At 38.8% G+C, this 12,457-nt stretch overlaps 1 protein-coding gene across 1 annotated transcript in view; it reads left to right on the forward strand.

Annotated features, from left to right (window-relative positions):
* The window catches only part of LOC129240867 (putative mediator of RNA polymerase II transcription subunit 12), a 123,613-nt gene that overhangs the window by 13,569 nt on the left and 97,587 nt on the right, over positions 1-12,457 (forward strand). The window lies entirely within an intron of this gene.

The raw sequence follows: 12,457 nt of genomic DNA on the forward strand, positions 1-12,457 counted from the left end.
ATTGAACTTTTGTGTAAATAAGTGTAATTTGCAAGTGGCTCGAAATCCATTCTTCTGCAAAATCCTTCCAAATTTAATTTTCAGCCTGAACGCAAATTAGAAAAATTTAAGAAATTTGCATCAAAATTTCGAACTTTTTTTTAAGGGGTTAGGGGTAGTCAGTGGCCCGAAAAAATGATGATTTTCAATAATTTTTTTTTGCTAGTCATAGGGAACATACAACTAATACATCATGCTTCGACTTGACTTTAGCAAAATTAAAAAAAAAAAAAAAACAAATTTATAGTTGTAAAAGTTATCGCTGTTTGTGTGGATCCCGTTTCTCCAGAAGTCCCTCGCGGTGATCATCACAAGTCTTTGGGAATTTATGTAAAATCAATCGGACAAGAGAAATTATGATCGAAGCTTTTTCTTTGAAAATTAACAACTGGAAATATTTTTAAGTTTTTCGAAAAAAAACGACAATTAAGTGTTTAAACAAATCGAAATTATTGAAAAAAAATTCTTCAATCAGGCAGTTTTTTAAAACCAGTATAAATTTTAGTGAAATCTACCAAGCGTTTTTTAAGTTACAGTGATCACCAGTGCAAAAAACATAGTTTTGAGAAAAACGCATTTAAAGTTTTGCTATCGATTTATGTAGAGTTATGAGAATTATTTAATTATTTATACTGAGTCATCTATTCCGGGGCCATTTAGCAGTTCTTCAGCCGTCATAGCAGCTTCCAATAGCATATCATTCTACCTTCTCGAGTATTATCGTTAGCGCGCTTATCTGCCACTTGCATTCATTTTTTCAGCATACGAACGCTCCGGAGCGCTCGAGAGCCCTTTGTTAATTGTTGAATAACTCGAAAAGTATTTGTCGGATTCAATTCAAGTTTACAAACAATATTTCTAAGATATTATATTTTAAGAAAGTGGAAAGAAAAAATCAAATTTTTTGAAAATTCTGGATACCTCTAACCCCTTAAAAGAAGTTTCAATTGGCTGAAAAATCGCATTGATTTTTGAAAATGTTTGTTTGTTGACGATGTTGGGTTTTTCTTTCGTATATAAAAATTTGGAGGATTCTGAGACTGGAAAAGTTTTAAAGATTTTATAACCGTTTTGAGTAAATTTTGCAAACTTCTCATTTAATGTAAAATAATATCTTTCCTCTGCATAAACTATTGCACTAAAGGAAGAAGGGAGAGTAGGATCCCCTTTGGCCAAACTTTGCAAAACAAAATTTTACCATGGTTTTTAGCGGCAAAATAAATGGGTAACCTGAGAGAGAAATTGGCATGCGAAAATAAATTTATTTATTATTTATTGTTTGCATATACCAACAAACATGCAAACTTATATCTATATGTACAAGCGCTTTTGGCAATACAAATACGGGAAAAAAGTAAAATTCACGTTTTAGCCAATATTTAGTTAATAAGGCGGTTGGACAACGCCGCACATGCAAAAGAGTTAATTCAGTGCTTTCGACAGCAAACGTTCGCTTAAACTTCCATGAAAAATTATAAAATTGCAAAAACAAAATACATTTTTTTTAATCATAAACTAGCAATTAAATAATTTTATGCTTACTCGGAAGGCGAATGCAGAAATCAAATAAAAAATGTATAAATTCTAACCGTTTAAAGTAACGCTGCCGCTTGAATTTTCGTGTGTGCGTGGAAACGCACACAGGTTGGAACAAATGACAGTGTTCTTTGGCCAGACGCCAAAAGCTACTCGTTCAAGTATCAAGTGCGTCTGATCAGCGTCACGCAGCGCCAGTTCTGAGCACTTGAAGCCAGTATCGAGTATTTTTAGTTGTAGGACTGCGTTGAGTGTTTTCATGGTCAATGTCAGCGAATGCGTGTAATAAAAAAATGCCAATTATTACTTTATATACCCGTAAATGTGTGATTGGCTATGTGGAAGAAGAGCTTAAGTTGAAAACGACAGTTTTGCGATATTTTCATTTTGGACTGGATTTATTATATATTTTTAGGTTTCTATTATCATATTTTATTGCTAATTTCATTAAAATGTTAAGCTACTAATTGAAAAGTAAAGTAATCTCAGCCCTGGGTGAATTGATAGCGATGGACTGCGACTATCTCATTTCTTATTGGACTTAAGCTTTTTTTCTATGCCACCACAGTTACATAAATATGTCTAATACTGAAGATTAAAGGGGCAGATACCTGTAAAATTTCGAAAAAATTCAAACTTTTGACGCATTTTTCTCAAAACTATATTTTTCGAATTGGCGTACACGATAACTCGAAAAGTTATTGACCGATCTCCCTGTAATTTTGCACACATCTTTTTTCCGATATTACTTTCTATGTGATTTTACAAGTTTTCGAAAATTTTTCGAAAAAATAATTTTTTCGAAGCAAAAATAGTAGAAAAATTCGCCTCAAAGTTCATTTTTTTTTTAACATTTTATTCCGCGAATTTTTTTTCCATTTAATTCATATAGAAATTATGATATTAGTAAACAAACAAATTTTTGGTTTTTTGTATTGAGGTCACTGACGCCGCTGCTACAATGCCCGCCGATTGAGAAGCCCCGTTGCGACTTTCCTGGAAGAATTGAGTGTACATCCGCCATTTTAAATGACTAAAACAAAAAAAAGATGTATATTAGTTTAATGTATAAATAAACTGTATGCCAATTTTGAAAAAAAAAATTATTGATTCATTCATAAATAGTTTTAATGAAAATCAGGGAAAATATGGCCGTTTACAAGTATCTGTTCCCTTAAAGAGTACTAACGCCTGATTTTTTAAGAGCTTGAGAATTATAAATTTTCCGACAAGCTGATTAAATTAATTTTGTGCCACCAACAGTTCAGTTCACAAGTGTCAAAATTGTCTGACCTACAACGCAATTGGCAAAAATTATAAATCTTTCGATGCAGTTATTAATTTTGCGCCACCTTAAGATTACCCCAAATGCACAACAACCTAAACTAACCTAAGTATTTCTTATAAGGAGTTGTAAATTTAGATATAGGATAGAATAAACTCGAAATTTTGAGCGGGTGCTATGTCTCCTATCCATCGAGTGTTTTTTAAAAAACTTGAGAGCTTAAAAAAAAAACCATATAAAAAACAAAAATATTGTTGGAATCAATTTTTTTTATGATTACAATCTGGTAGATAATTTCATCATATTAATTTTTTAAATGCGATAGCCGACATATTTCCACCACGGCTAGGAGTTAAGTTGTGCATTCGATCATTCCAATGTTTGATTACTATTTGCTATAAATCTGCGCAATAAAACTAAATGATGCCAATCAGCAAAAATGCGACTCAACCCATGGTTATTTGGCTTCAACTCTTGCACGAGCTGTATTTCATAGGCACCTGAGCCAAAATCCTTACTTAAAATTGTCCACATAGTCGGAGGACAAAGGTCAACAAGTTGAGAAGGTCAACGAATCGATATTTAGGTTTCTTCTTCAACACTTCGCTTTATGAACTTCGCGTACAGACTTTTTTTTCAAACTAAATTTCCACAACTTGGAAGCTTTGTTCTAATTCTAAGCTTTGTCTATTCTTAGGTATTTAACCCTCGTTATTGATATCGATAGTTCTCGCGAAGCTACAAAAAAATAAAAGAAAAAAAATTAACTTAAAAAAATTTCGAAAAAAAAAATTTTAAATTTACTCCGTATTGCAAAATTTAGTATGGACTTTCCGAAAGTAAAATATCTTCGTTTTTTTTTTTAATTTTTCCTGCTTTTATGTTTTACAAAAACAATTATACTCTTTAAAATTTTTTTTTGAATCATTGTACATATTTGAAAATAACTCGAAAAGTTAGTGGAATACCACTATGAATGAAAAAATTGTCGTGAATGACACAAAAACAGTTTTTCTACAAACATTATACATAAAACATTATGTAAAAAAAAAATCTTTTTTTTAAGTTATATTTTATGCTAAAAAAGGAAACAATTTTGTACGTATGTATTGGTGTATAAGGTAGGTATAGGTATAACGTTTTTAAATGTTAAAAGTAACCGAAAATATCTGAATTCAAAATTCTAAGCCAAAATTTTCATCTGTGAATATATCTCAAAATTATAAAATTTTTTCGGCTTACTTCTTATTATACTCTAGTCTACAAATAAACCAATTTTCTAAAAAATGTATGATAAATGCTTTGATCACTTGACTTGGCATCGCTCAGCGAAGCCCCTCAGCAATCAATACTACACTACAAGTGCATCCTTGCTATAAAAACTCTGTCATAAGAGGTATGTAAATATTAATATGAAGAAAAGGAAATCCATTATTTTTAATCTTTATTTTGCACAAATGGCTAAAAACTGTTTATGGTCGATCTTCCCCTTCTTGTCTGGTTCCTTCCCTTCTTCTTTTCTCCTCCCCTCCCCCTGTATGGTATCACAGCGTACAAATTTTGAATTTTTGTGCAAGTGGGACCCTAGCATGGTCAGCCTATCCTAACCTAAAGTAGGGTGATGCAACGACAACGTGATTTTATCGATAAATTCGACTTTATTGACATTTTCTTTAGCTCTCCGTTGGACACTTTTCCTAAATCTTCGGTTGGGCACTTTGTTCGCACTTTCAAGGATCCTTTTTAAAAGGTTATATCCATAAATCGATAAGATAAGTAAAGCTACTTGGAAGCTCAAGTCGTTAGCTATAACAGAAATATGTTAAATTCACGTCCAAAGTTTTCGACTTCTGGCCAGACCCGGGTGCCCAACCAAGGGTTAACCTCAAAAAGGTCTGAACGGAATGCACCATAAACGAATACACCGTTCACAATTTCAGCTTGCCTGGCTTGCATTTTCGCCTTTATCCAGGAAAACTGTAAAATGGACGGAATTTTCTCTTTGTTGACTTCCACTGCTAACACCCTGTAACACACAACTGAATGGAACAAACAAAAAACAGCAATCGATTTTTTTAGTGTGAAATATCACGTCGACAGCGGGCATAAATATCGATATCGAGCACTACAGCTATCTGCCGAGAAAATAATGGATTTATTTTTCAAACTAAGATTTGTTGTTCGGAGGTGGAAAGAAATGTAGATCTGTAGAACAGTTATACAAAGACACACACCATAAATTGGAGTATAAAAGTTCGGCCAGAGCACAACTAAGAGATGGAAAATTATATGAAACATAACTAGATAAAAAAATAATGAAATAAATAAAACAATAAATAAAATACAGCTAAAATGAGTTCACAACTTAATGGCAAAAGCCAAATCCCCGCTATTAATTCATTTGTCGTCCCTGTGGTATCGTATAGCCTCGGAATTGGAAAATGGTCATCTACTGAAATAGAAAATCTGCAGCGAAAAATACGTACAATTATGACTAAATACAAGTCACGCCATCCAAAAAGCTCTGTCGTTCGAATGATGATATTAAGAAAAGTGGTCGGCAGACACTGCATGACAAACTTATCTTAAACATAGGAGCATACTTTCAACATAAGTGCCCCCAATCCGATCTGCACCAGGCTACAATTCCTGCGAATGATAAGTACACTCCACTTCGGATGAATCAATCCTACGAAATCAGGACCGCAACCTCAACAGATGAAAAGGTTCAAAGATGGTCTGAAATGGCTGTTCATGGAGTGTTTCGAAAAGACTTGCTGAGCCCACATGTCGACCAATAATTGTCGCACTTATGGCTTACCAACAGGTCGATATTTGCCGAAAAGGAGGGTACCACTTTCGCCATACAAGATGGTGCGATTCCAATAATAAATTACATTAAATATGTAATGCAAGATCCAAATGCCGCTGCAAGCAGATGTCGCAGATGCAATAGTCAGAGTGAGATATTAGATTACGTGCTAACGGGATGCACCACTCTGGCAAACTCTATGTACCTGAAGCGACACAATGACATCGCGAAAATAATTCATCTAAAACTGACGCAGACGTACAACTTTAATCGAAGTAAAATACCGCACTTCAGATACATCCCAGAACCTGTTCAAGAAGACTCCAACTACCTTTTGCATTATGACCGAACAATTTTAACAAATGCAACGAGAGAACACAATAGGCACATTTTCCTGATCGATAAATCTCAAATGACTGGCAAACAACGGCCAAACCAAATCGCTCTGGCCGCAAGGCAATGCTGTGTGTTTTCTGGGATCAGCGAGGTATGATTTGGTACGAGCTATTAATACCAGGTGAAACAGTTGACGGTGCGCCCTACCAACGGCAATTGGCCGATTTGAACAGCGCTATGCACCGAAAACGCCGAAGAATATGCCGGTCGGCGTCACAAAGTAATTTTTCTTGATGACAATGCACCGCCACATCGAACAAGAGCGATCCGGAAATTGGTGGAGTCGTACGATTGGGAACCGCATGCGGCTTACTCACCAGATTTATCGCCTTCCGATTATCATGTTTGAAATTGAAAAAAAGTCTCATTTCATAGGTATATACCGGTACATACTACCAATTATCATCTCAGCTCACTGACTCGTGCATAAAAACTTAGCAGACAACGTGAAAACTCTTCAACTCGCAGAATCTTTAATTTTCGACATGCAGAAAGCAGCTTTACTCAGTTCTTGTCATATAGTCCGAAACGTTTTCCTTGTTTGTAAAACTGTTAACTATTTTATATAATATTTACTTGTAATAATTTGTACCTGTTATAAATTATTGGCTTGCAGCTAAGCTGTCACCAATTAATGAAATTCACTCCTTTTTCGGGATGCAATAAATAAAATAAAGAAGTAAATATTAGATAACTAAATAAATACTACTGTGGGCAAAAAGTAAGGTGAATTTGGTTGTAAAATGAAAAATCTTTATTTATTCTTGTAAATCAATTTCATCTCCTTCAAAATAATCCCCTCTCGATGAAATACACTTATGCCAACGATTTTTCCAATCCCCGAAACATGCCAAATAGCCCATTTCCGGTATAGCCATCAGCACCTTCTTCGATTCAGCTTTTATCTCCTCAATCGACTCGAAACGCGTTCCCCGGAGTGGTCTCTTGAGTTTTGGGAATAGCCAGAAGTCGCACGGAGCCAAATCAGGCGAATACGGTGGTTGCGGAACGATATGCGTGGAATTTTTCGCGAAATGGTCACGAAGAACGAGTGCAGTGTGATATTCTGGTCTTTTTAGACGAATTGCTTCACGTAAACGACGCATAACGCTCACATAATATTCCTTATTAACAGTTTGGCCAGGTTGAAGGAATTCATGGTGTACCACACCACGAAAATCGAAAAAAACTGTCATCATGACCTTTATTTTTGAACGACTTTGACGTGCTCTTTTCGGTCTGGCCTCGCCTTTAGCACGATATTCGCTTGATTGGTCGGTTGTTTCAGGGTCGTAAGCATAAATCCAAGTCTCATCTCCCGTAATGATGCATTTGAGCTTGTCCTGATAGTCTGAAAGCATTGTTTCATACACATCAACGCGACGACTTTTTTCCAAGAAATTGAGAGTTTTCGATACCAAACGATAATTGACTTTTCGTAGGCCCAAATGGTCTTTCAAAATGGTTTTCACAGATCCTTCTGATATTCCGATAATATCAGTAAGGTCTTTAAAAGTCCACCGACGATTTTTGAGCACTAACTCCTTCACTTTATTGCCGTGTTGGTCATCTGTTGACGTCGATGGTCGCCCGGAGCGCTCCAAGTCATCAACACGTTCTCGACCCTCTTTGAAGTCTTTGTACCACTTATAAACATTTTTCTGCGACATGGTCGAATCACCAAATGCCTTCTGCAACATGCTAAACGTTTCCGCAGCCGAAATTTAATTCCGCAAACAAAATTTGATGGCACTCTCTGCTCAATCAAATCAGACATTGTAAAAATCGAAAAATGCACTCTTGGTCGTTTGGTAAACACAAGCGTAAATATATTACTGATAATGACATTCACATGAAAGTTGGCCCAGATGTTACTAACAGTGCTGCCAACTCATGAAAAAAATAACTAGAGCGAAATTTTAATCCCGCGAAGTTTGACAAATAAATTCCCCATACTTTTTGCCCACATGTTTTTGCCCATATGTTTTAATAACAAATTATGAATGATCTCGCATTGTTATGCCTGAAAAAAAAAATTGGGATGGACTTCACCAGACTGTGACTTTGATTGCCCACTCTGATCATAATCTTGTTAAAAGTGGTTCCGAGTCTGTTTTATGCCTATAATCCTTTTCTTCAAAAGAACCATTAATCAGCTATACACAGATGCGCGTATTTTTTATTTAATTTTTATTTATTGATTTTGAATTCTATTCGTGAATGCGATGTATTTATATATTTATGTATGTATTACTTAAAGCCGATACAATACACATTACAGTATGTGCCCCAAGTACGATCCAACTATTATTGCCTAGTCGATGATCAAACATTTTTTATTAATAAAGCAAAAAAAAAATTGATTTAGCATTTTTCACATTTAACATTTAACTGCCTTTCAACAACATTCTATGCGGATGTGTAGCGAGCTAACTCGCGCCAAATCTGTTGACTGACAACTGAGCGTAAGTGAGGCGAAATATGCGAGCTGAAATTCTAAAAGTGTTGAACAATGAAGGAAATTAACTTGAAACTGAATAGTAAAAAAAAATGGAAATAATTAAAGGAAATACATTAAGCAATATAAATAAATTGTTTTCTTTTGTTCACACCCGTCTATGAACACATCATAAATGATGAAGTGCAGTCAGCTGTTGTGGGTACCTACTCCGCCGATCGGCCACGCTTAAGTGCGGCACGGCACAAACACTTACGAGGGTTGGCCGCGAGAAGAAAAAAATGCACGAAAAAAGGTGTACCAAAAACAAAACTTTTCCTGCTCATATTAATACCACAACACTACAGTGCACTACTTGAATAACTCGGCGTGCGGCGAATATCGCTGAATGAGCTGATGCTGCACATTTGAGTGAGTAAAGTGAGCGAGACTCGTGTGTGTGTGTGTGTGTGCAAGCATTTTAATGCGTCTGGTTTGCGCATTTACTTACTTAATACTTTGCTGTCCGACAGGTTTTGCGGATTGTGTGTTTCTTTTTTTTAATTTGTTTTTCTTTTTTTACTTTTTACATTTCGTGCGTTGTTTTTATTGTGATGCTGTTATTTATTATTGTGATCTTAAGTGTGCTTGGGCGCTGCTCACTACGTTTGCTCTCGCAGTTCCGGTATGCGCTTAAATACACACGTACATACATATGCGCACATGTAGTTTGCACAGTAGATGTGTCTGGCTGTCTGTTTGACTTGCCTAAAGTACGGGCATCTTTTTGCGCTTATTGTTGCTGCTGTCGTGATTACAGTTGAAATCCGCATATCACTTGAGTACGTCCGCTTGGTCTCGATTACATTTTCTGATGAGTCAGTGGCGAAGTTGCTTGTAGGTATGTACGCATACATACATACAGACATACAAATAAAATATATGTAATATTTACTTCCCCCTTTCTCAAGTGTTCGCTGCACACACAACTATGCGTACATAGTCACGTCCATTACTTTAAGTTGCTGTACAGCCTTTTTTGTTATATTTCGGCAATTCTTTTTAAGCAGGGAATAATGAATATCTGATAATGACGCAGATATGAAAGCGGAGAGGCAAATGAAAACAAAAATGTTTATTATTGTAAAAATAAGCAAAAGCTGAGTTCCGTGAAGTTAACTTCAAGCGGTAAACTGGCTGTCGAGGGATTACGTATCTCTCGCATACGTGTGTGTGTGTGTGTGTCTTGTCTGAGGTCAGGCAGAGATGTGTGAACATTTCGTTTTGGTTAATGGGATTATTTTCGCAAATGAGCAAATAGTTGTAGTTATGAAATCAAAGCGATGCTTCAAATCTATTTGTTATGTAAATGCAGAAAAGTGGGCGTGTCACTTCTTATACAAACTAAACTCTTTATATTGTTTTTCCCTGAAATTCCTCAAGGTACTTAGGTTAGGTTAGGTTAGTATGGTTGCCCCGGGAGTGGGCACACTTGGACGAAGAGAAATTCGTCCTTTGTGATACCATTGTCAAGGAAGTGAGGAGAGGGGAAGGACCGATGAGGTGCAGGGAGAGGGCGGGGAGAGGTGGTGATGGGAAGGTTAGGAGCGTGCGGATTATGAACGATGACTATGTTTGCGTCAGGGGGATTCCAATTTTCTCCCTCCGCGGGGAAATCACCTCACATGTCCCTTGTCTAGCCAGCTCATCCGCCTCACAGTTTCCCGCAATGTCGCTGTGACCGGGAACCCAGATGAGGCTGATGTCAAAGAATTCGGACGCAGTCGAAAGTGAGGTCAAGCATTCCTTGACCAATTCCGAATGCACCGTCATAGACCCGAGGGCCCTTATTGCCGCTTGGCTATCGGAGTAAATATTTACCTTCTTGACTGTTAGTACACATTTGAGCAGCCAATCAGCTGCCTCCTTGATTGCGGCTACCTCTGCCTGGAACACACTGCAGTGGTCCGGTAGCCTGAATTTAAGTCTGATGGAGAGCCCTTCGCAAAAGACTCCTCCGCCAACCTTTCCTTCCAACTTCGATCCATCCGTGAACAAGTTCACCAGGCCCTGCCCCCAAGTGTAGCCCCCCGTCCACTCTTCCCTTGACGGGATGTGAGTGGTGAATGTTCCGGTCGGACTAAATGAGGGTATACACTGGTCTGTTGACAGAGGGATGAACTCAAAGTTTCTGAGGATGCTTGAGTGCCCATAAGGGAGATTGAGCTTATAGCTCCAGCCCCTCAGTCTGATTGCGGTACGTGTTGCGGCAGTTCTGCCTGCGATATCTACGGGTACCACATTTAACATTGCGTTGAGCGCCAGAGTAGGAGTCGTTCGAAGCGCCCCACTGATTCCAATGAGTGCCGACCTCTGAACTCTTTCCAGCTTCTTCACCAATGTCGTCTTCTCTAGTGAGTTCCACCAGACTATGACTCCATATAACAAGATAGGCTTTACAATGGTATTATACAGCCAGAAAACAACTCGAGGCGAGAGGCCCCATCTTTTGCCAATTGCGCCCTTGCACCTATACAAAGCGATTGTTGCCTTCCTCACCCTTTCCTCAATATTGGGCTTCCATGTAAGCTTGCTGTCAAGGATAATACCAAGGTACTTCACTTTGTCAGAAAGCATCAGAGGAGCGCCCCCTATTGAGGGAAGTTGAGCTCTGGGTATTTTATATTTCCTCGTAAATAGGACGAGCTCCGTCTTAAGAGGATTCACCGACAGGCCACAATCCGTTGCCCATCTAACAACTGCATTCAGATATCCCTGCATCAAGTTGTACAGAGTATCCAAAAATTTTCCTCTAACAATTAGTGCCACGTCATCCGCGTAGGCAATTACCCTGCAGCCTCCCTTCACCAGCTCCTCCAACAGATCATTTAGCACAACCACCCAGAGGAATGGTGAGAGAACCCCACCTTGCGGAGTGCCTCTACTCACCTGCCGGTGGATGGAGATACCGCCCCACTCTGCCGTGACAGTTCTGTCGCTAAGCATTTTGTGGATAAGTCTTATAAGGTCGGTTTCGACCCCTAGTTTACCTAGAGACCTGGTAATTGCCTCCGGAAGGACGTTGTTAAAAGCCCCCTCGATGTCGAGGAAGGCGCCTACCGCAAACTCCTTCTGAAGAAGAGACTCTTCGATTTCTTCCACGATTGTATGTAGGGCAGATTCCACCGATCTACCCTTGCAATAAGCATGTTGAGTATGCGACAGTCGGCCCCGAGGAATTTCGCTTCTTATGTGCAGGTCAATCAGTCTCTCAAGGGTTTTCAGTAAGAAAGATGAGAGACTAATTGGTCTGAAGTCCTTAGGGGAGACGTGCGAGCTCTTTCCTGCCTTGGGTATAAAGACAACCCTCACGGCCCTCCATTATCTTGGTATGTAGCCCCTGGCTACGCAGCTCGCATAGATGGGGCTCAACCAACGGCATGATACCTCCACAGATTTCTGTAGTTGGGCAGGAATGATGCCGTCAGGACCAGGAGACTTGAAGGGCTTAAAGGAGTCAATGGCCCAAGCCAGGCGACGCTTATCCAGCAACCAGCCCCGGTCCGGAATGCAAGTTGAAGTGCTCTCCAGGCCGGTGCTGCTAGGTGCTGGGCTCGTCGGAAAATGGGCGTCGAGAAGTAACTTCAGTGACTCCTCGCCGCTCATCGCCCAACGCCCCGATTCGTCTCTTAGGTACCCCAAGGGAGCGGAACTCTTCGTGAGTACTCGTCTAAACCTGGAGGACTCATGGCAGCCCTCTACGCTTTCGCAGAAGCTTCTCCAGGAGTCCTTCTTAGCCTTCCTAATTTCGGACTTGTATATTCCTAGCCCTGCTTTATACAGCTCCCATCCCGAGGGAGACCTAATTCTTTTAGCCCTGCTAAAAAGGCGTCTGCATGAGGCCCTAAGCTCAGATAGCTCCGTTGTCCACCAGGGCGGTTTTTCCTTCCTG

Source organism: Anastrepha obliqua, chromosome 1 (assembly GCF_027943255.1).
Source record: "Anastrepha obliqua isolate idAnaObli1 chromosome 1, idAnaObli1_1.0, whole genome shotgun sequence".
NCBI lineage: Eukaryota > Metazoa > Arthropoda > Insecta > Diptera > Tephritidae > Anastrepha > Anastrepha obliqua.